Source organism: Oryctolagus cuniculus, chromosome 4 (assembly GCF_051225735.1).
Source record: "Oryctolagus cuniculus isolate XC-2025 breed Fujian yellow rabbit chromosome 4, ASM5122573v1, whole genome shotgun sequence".
NCBI classification, from domain to species: Eukaryota; Metazoa; Chordata; class Mammalia; order Lagomorpha; family Leporidae; genus Oryctolagus; species Oryctolagus cuniculus.
Window position 1 is genome coordinate 20,613,631 of NC_142870.1, and position 6,084 is coordinate 20,619,714.

The 6,084-nt window shown below is 39.4% G+C and overlaps 1 non-coding gene across 1 annotated transcript; it reads right to left on the minus strand.

Moving 5' to 3' along the window:
* Nucleotides 1-5,550: 5,550 nt before the first annotated feature.
* Nucleotides 5,551-5,686, minus strand: LOC138849544 (U4 spliceosomal RNA). The gene has a single exon (XR_011388406.1). It is a non-coding gene; the product is annotated as a U4 spliceosomal RNA (small nuclear RNA).
* Between the last annotated feature and the right edge of the window lie 398 nt (nucleotides 5,687-6,084).

The following is a 6,084-nucleotide window of genomic DNA, read 5'->3' on the forward strand; positions in this document are numbered from 1 at the left end:
AGTGTGCACAGGATCTATCCTTTTAGCAAACTTTAAATAGACAATACAGGATCTTTAATTCTAGGCCCTGTGGAACCCCCCCCCCCCCATTTTTTATTTTTACATAAATGAAACTTTGTAGCCTTTCATTTCTCCTTCCCCTCTGCCCTTGACAGCCAGCATTCCACTATATTTCTATGTGTTTGATGATTTTAGATTCTACATATTCATGCAGTACAGGGTATTTCAACAAGTTCAAGGGAAAAATGTAATTAAAAGATAAATTTATTTTGGTGTAGAATGTTTTGAAATCCATGCACACAAAGTGTCTTCAGAAAAGTTCTTGTGTATGTGTATTAAGATACAGCTAGGCATGGATTTAAAACATGTGTTGCACATATAAACTTATTTTTAAAATTCATTTTTCCATGAACCCTTTTAGGTACACTTGAATTTGTCTTTGGGTGTCTGGCTTGTTCCACTTAGCATAATATCCTCCTGTCCTTTCCATATTGTTACAAATAGTGGTGTTTTTAGTTTTGTGACACCTACCTTTATTTTTGAAGTATATTTTTACTGGATATAGCATTCTGGTTGACAGGCTTTTTTTTTTTTTTTTTTTTCCTATCAGTGCTTGCTTCTGGCCTTACAAGGTTTTTGTCATTGAATTACTCTTAATCTTTATGTAATGTGTCATTTTACTTTCTGTTTTTAAAAATACTTTTACCCAACTGGGTAATTATGATGGACCTCAGCTTGATTCATTTAGGTTTAATTCACTTGGTATTTAGCATCTTGACAGTATAAATTCATGTCTTTAAGTTTGTCTTTTTTTGGCCAAGGTTTCTTCACACTATTGTTTCCTGTCCTTTTGTTTCTCTTCTTTTTTCTACAATTCCTTTTGGACATGTGTTTGTTAATTTGAAATGACTCAGTAGATCACTAACAATGTGTTTATTATTTTTAATTCTATTTTCTCTCTGGTTTTGATACAGGCAGGCAGATGGGATTAAATCAATTACAGGAAGGCCACACCTTCGTCCTGCCCCTTTTTGTGATCTCCTGCCCCTACCTGATCTTACTTGTATGTAACCACTCTCCTTCTGAAGCCAGGTAAAAGGTGTGGAGCATGCTGGGCCTTGCCCTTGTTGTCCCAGGCCTCTGGGACAACAGGCCCTCTGTGGCCTGCTCGCCCTGCTTTCCTGCCACATCCTCTCCCTCCCTTGCAGCCTCTGGTCTACTCCCTGGAAAGGCCTAGTATGAAACCCCTGGTTTAAATTCCTGACTCCTTTCTCCCTTAGATAAAGCCCTCACTTTCCTTTGTATTTCTCTCACTAAGTAAATGCTAAACTTAGCGTGTCGCCAGTTTCATTTGAGCAACATTCAGAATTTTTATCCTAATAGATGCAGGGACCCTTGAGATACTAATATCAAAATAATTAATAAAGTTAATGCACACAGTTTTACATCATATAATATTTATTGATATATTTGCAAGCTTAATTACTCTTTTTGTATCTCCATTTTAGTATCATTTAACTCAATAAAAATTTTATTTTGGTCGTTATATATGTTGGGTTATAGAATTTCTTTTGGTCTTTTATATTATTTTCATTTTTCTGATGAAACTTCCATCGCCTCATTCATTATAAATGTATTTTGTTTTATTTCATTGAGAGAATTACAAAAAATAACTTTTAAATCTGTCCACTAGATTCAACATCTGGGTCATCTTGGGGTTAAAAAGGTAAAATTTTCTTTTGAGCATGTGTTTCATTTCTTGGTTCTTCATAATTCCTGAAGTGTGTGCTGGACATTTTGAGTGTAAGTCTGGAAACATTGGATTCTGTTATTTATTTATGTTTTTCTAATGTGTGCTCCTTCTATTTTTCTGAAAGACGTTACATCGGCTGGATTTGTTCCAATTTTAGTATATGTGCTGCCGAAGCGAGCGCATACATTGATCGGACTTGAACTACAGACACTTGGGTAGCAGCCGTGGACTCAGGCAAGCTCTTCGGTCCTTAGCTGGACTGCGCTGGGTCTCCTTTGCACAGCATGGTATAATAGTCAGCCGGAGTCGATGTGAGTAGACAAACATGGGAATTCCCCCTCTGATTATCCTCTCTAAGATTCTGCCACTCTTGCCAACAGCCATCCTTTCTTCAGATTCAGTGGTCTGGACCTTCAGGGCAGAAAGACTGGCTTTTCTACAGTTTGTTCTATTGTGCTTTGTGCCAAGGGGACTGCCCCTGGCCTCAGGCTAACAGCTGCAAAAACTTTAAATCATTTTGTACACCTTGCTCTCCTCTGAGTGTTAGTGTTCACCAGAACCTAACTGCTTCGCTTCAGATACTAATTCTTCCTTCTTTTTTTTTTTTTTTTTTTTTTTTTTTTTTTTTTTTTTTTTTTGACAGGCAGAGAGCTGGCCTGGAAGAGGAGCAACCGGGACAGAATGTGGCGCCCCGACTGGGACTAGAACCCCGGGGTGCCGGCACCACAGGCGGAGGATTAGCCTATTGAGCCGCAGCGACAGCTTTTTTCCTTCCTTCCTTCCTTCCTTCCTTCCTTCCTTCCTTCCTTCCTTCCTTCCTCCCTCCCTCCCTCCCTCCCTCCCTCCCTCCCTCCCTTCCTTCCTTCCTTCCTTCCTCCCTCCCTCCCTCCCTTCTTTCCTTCCTTCCTTCCTTCCTTCCTTCCTTCCTTCCTTCCTTCCTTCCTTCCTTCCTTCCTTTTTCTTCCTAATACTGGGCTGCTTTCCAAGGCCTGCTTCTTCAGCTTCTTTTTTTTTTTTTTTTTTTTAAGATTTATTTATTTATTTGAAAGAGTTACACAGAGAGAGAGAACAATTGGCAGAGAGAGAGAGAGAGAGAGAGAGAGAGGTCTTCCATCTGCTGGTTCACTCCCCGATTGGCTGCATATCTGAAGCCAGGAGCCAGGAGCTTCTTCCAGATCTCCCACGCGGGTACAGGGGCCCAAGGACTTGGGCCATCTTCCACTGCTTTCCCAGGCCATAGCAGCTGGAAGTGGAGCAGTTGGGACTCGAACCGGTGCCTATATGGGATGCCGGCGCTTCAGGTCAGGGCTTTGCCTGCTACCCCACAGCACTGGCCCCTCAGATACTAATTCCTTCTGGAAGTCAACCTATTAACATTTGATTCAAAATCTAAAGACAAAAGCCAGTTTGATATATTAACACAACTCTGATGAAGAAATCTCCTTGATTAGAAATTTTGATGAGAGGCCTCAATGAATCTTTGAATCTTTTTTTTTTTCTTTTTTGACTAAATCGATTTTTAGCACTGTGGCAGCCAGAATCTGCTAATATAACTTTTATTCGAATTAGGAGCAGAATTTTACATTTACTGTTTTGCTACTTTGTTGTTCTCAAGTGAGCAGACTGAGACAGCATATCCCAAATATTTGTTTTTTTGCCAAAATATTATTTTTTAAAAAATTTTATTTGTTTGAAAGGCATAGCAACAGAGAAAGGGAGAGAGGAAGACAGCAAGCAAGCAAGTGAGCGATCTTCCATCTGCTGGGTCACTCCCCAAATGTCTGTCACAGCCAAGTCTGGGTCAGGCCGAAGCCACTCCTTCTGAGTCTCCCACATGGGTCGTCGGCGTACAAGTCCTTGGGCCACCTTCTGCTGCTTTCCCAGGTGTGTTAGCAGGAAGTGCTATTGGAAGCAGGGCAGCTGTAACTCAGATCAGCACTCAGATGTGGGGTGCTGGCATGCCAACAACTGACGCTGTTGCTTAACCTGCTGCGCCTCAAGGCTGACGCCAGAAAAATGTGTTTAAGTATCATGAGCTGGCCAAGGTTATTGTCATCTAGATGCAAAATTTTCAGAATTCTAATTTTTGCTTCAAGTTGAAGTTTCATCTGGGTAACAAATACCACTGATTGTTTTCCTCACAGCGGCAGGCTCACAGGGCTCACTCTCAAGGTGGTGTCTACCAAGTCTCCTCTTCTGAGGAAATGCAGTTTATCAGTCATTCTGTTAGGCACAAATGATGTTCTACTAAAATGCAGCTACTTTAGTCTGCAACTCAAATAATTTCCTGCCACCTGCTTTCTTGGTGACGCCATCACATTTTAGCACTGGAAAGAGTTCTCTGTTTACTTCTGATTGCATTACATAAACTATCTAAAAATGACTCAATTCAAGGTTGAGACTTAAAATTAATACTTTTTTTTTACTGTACCATTAGCAATATTCTTACCTGAAACTAGTTTTTAAAATTTTTAACTTTGTTAACATTTTTTTCTATGATATATGTAAGGTCGCCACAAAACACACCAGACACTGGAGTAAGGGAAAGGGTTTATCGGAGAAAACCCAGCAGACCGGAGGGAAGGGGCGAGGAAGGAGAAAGAGAGAGTGTGAGAGAGAGAAAGAGAGAGAGGAGAGAAGAGAAGAGGAGAGAAGAGAGCAAGCAAGCCAAGAGGAGAGAGGAACAGAGAGAGGGGAGCAAGAGAGAGGAGAAGAGCAGAGAGAAGAGAGAAGAGAGAGAGCGAGAGGAGAGAGGAGAGAGACACGTGTTCAGGAGCAGATCATTTTAAAACTTTGCTGGAGGGCAGGCAGGGATGTAGGAGCAGCGAATCCCATTAGGATGGGGTGGAGCCTGATACTGGTGGTTGGGCCATGTGGCCACCTGGCTTCCAGCAATGGTGGAGGGGGCTAGAGCCTAGGATGGTGTCAGGGTGTGGATCACACCATAGATCAGACTGCGCCATTTTCCTAACAACATAAACAAAGACTACTGTTAACTCACTGCTACTTCCTGGATACACCCATGCTAAGATATAAGCAGTACCTACCCACCATTGCTTTTACACCATCCGTGCAAATGCCAGCATAGTAGAATGACAGTTATTATTGTGAAAATGGTTTTAATATCACTAATCCTCTCAAAGGATTGGAGCCTCACATCCAGGGACCCAAGTAGCCCTTATCTATACTCCTGAGAAACAGAGGTTTTTATATGGCCTGCTTGTTGAATTCTTTATTTATTGGAGAATTAAGCTTATGATGATAAAGTAAATTGAAAGTACATCCTTGCAAAAATTAAAAGAAAAATAAGAAAGGAAGGCAATGGGAGGGTGGGAACCAGGAAGGGAGAAAGGGTAGGGTAGGAAGTATCCTTAGGTTCTTAAAACTGAATATATAAAATACATGAAACTTATTCCTTTTATATAAAATAAATAAAGAGAAAAAATCACAATTTAAAAACTGCTACTCTAAACCAAATGAGCTGCTATAAACATAAAGTTTTTTTTTTTTTTTTTTTTTTTTTTGCATATAGGACAGGGATATATTAGGTATCTGATGGAATTTGCAGACTTCTGTGTCTGCAAAATAAAAGAAGAGTTAAGGTTTATTTAATGTTTAATTTCCCAGTACTGACATCTATATCCAGTAAAATAGGATCACAGACATTTTGAAAATAATGTCATATATCAAGTAATTATAATAGCAAAAGCCTTTTTAACTTTAATTTTTGTAACATCATTCGCATGACTAAATGTTTGAAGCTTAAATACTTTCTGAAGTAAGATATTGGGATAAAATATATATATATATAAAGAAAATAAAAATGAATAATTTAAAAGACAGCTATAGAAAACATTTTTCAATTAGCACCTCAGATAATAATCGCACCTCAGATAAACCTCACTGGCTACGATATTGCCACTGTGTGAAGCTAGAAAACATTTTTCACAAATAGCAGTAACTTGCTTTTCATGTACTCATGAATATAGAACTGTATGATAAGAGTTTTCTATTAATCAGAGAATCATGGAACCTTAATATTCGAAGTAGCTTCCAAGGTTATCTTGCATGAACAGTGCCAAGTTGCTTCAGGCATAGTATGCTATTCCTTCCAAAAGGTGTTTCCTGTTAATGTTCATTTTTTTTCCATGATGATAACCTTGCTTAACCAAACTTAAGGTGTTTGGCTACATTTCTGCTGTATATTTCCTGGTCTGATAGTCTTATTTCATTATTTATTTTCACCTCAAATACATCCCCAAATTTGCTGTCACTATCTTGTTCAAATGATTGTCTTATACGTGGAAGGATCTTGGACTATGATCTTCCTG